Below are 1,432 nucleotides of genomic sequence, written 5' to 3' on the forward strand. Positions count from 1 at the left end.
TAGATTGCATTGGGTAGTAGAGTCATTTTCACAATGTTGATTCTTCCAATCCAAGAACATGGTATACCTCTCTATCTATTTGTATCATCTTTAATTTCTTTCATCAGTGTCTTATAATTTTCTGCATACAGGTCTTTTGTCTCCTTAGGTAGGTTTATTCCTAGATATTTTATTCTTTTTGTTGAAATGGTAAATGGGAGTGTTTTCTTAATTTCACTTTCAGATTTTTCATTGTTAGTGTATAGAAATGCAAGAGATTTCTGTGCATTAATTTTGTATCCTGCTACTTCACCAAATTTATTGATTGGCTCTAGTAGTTTTCTGGTAGCATATTTAGGATTTTCTATGTATAGTATCATGTCATCTGCAAGCAGTGACAGCTTTACTTCTTCTTCACCGATTTGGATTCCTTTTATTTCTTTTTCTTCTCTGATTACTGTGGCTAACACTTCCAAAATTATGTTGAATAATAGTGGTGAGAGTGGGCAACCTTGTCTTGTTCCTAATCTAAGTGGAAATGGTTTCAGTTTTTCACCATTGAGGACAATGTTGGCTGTGGGTTTGTCATATATGGCCTTTATTATGTTGAGGAAAGTTCCCTCTATGCTTACTTTCTGCAGGGCTTTTATCATAAATGGGTGTTGCATTTTTTTGAAACCTTTCTCTGCATCTATTGAGATGATCATATGGTTTTTCTCCTTCAGTTTGTTAATATGGTGTATCACGTTGATTGATTTGCATATATTGAAGAATCCTTGCATTCCTGGAATAAACCCCACTTGATCATGGTGTATTATCCTTTTAATGTGCTGTTGGATTCTGTTTGCTAGTATTTTGTTGAGGATTTTTGCATCTATGTTCATCAGGGATAGAGGCCTGTAGTTTTCTTTCTTTGTTATATCTTTTTCTGGTTTTGGTATCAGGGTGATGGTGGCCTCGTAGAATGAGTTGGGGAGTGTTCCTCCCTCTGCAATATTTTGGAAGAGTTTGAGAAGGATAGGTGTTAGCTCTTCTCTAAACGTTTGATAGAATTCGCCTGTGAAATCATCTGGTCCTGGGTATTTGTTTGTTGGAAGATTTTTAATCACAGTTTCAATTTCAGCACTTGTGATTGGTCTGTTTATATTTTCTATTTCTTCCTGGTTCAGTCTCGGCAGGTTGTGCATTTCTAAGATTTGTCCATTTCTTCCCGGTTGTCCATTTTATTGGCATAGAGTTGCTCCTAGTAATCACTCATGATCGTTTGTATTTCTGCAGTGTCAGTGGTTACTTCTCCGTTTTCATTTCTAATTCTATTTATTTGAGTCTTCTCCCTTTTTCTCTTGATGAGTCTGGCTAATGGTTTATCAATTTTGTTTATCTTCTCAAAGAACCAGCTTTTAGTTTTATTGATCTTCGCTATTGTCTCCTTCATTTCTTTTTCATTTATTTC

This window comes from Balaenoptera ricei, chromosome 10 (assembly GCF_028023285.1).
Source record: "Balaenoptera ricei isolate mBalRic1 chromosome 10, mBalRic1.hap2, whole genome shotgun sequence".
Taxonomy (NCBI): Eukaryota; Metazoa; Chordata; class Mammalia; order Artiodactyla; family Balaenopteridae; genus Balaenoptera; species Balaenoptera ricei.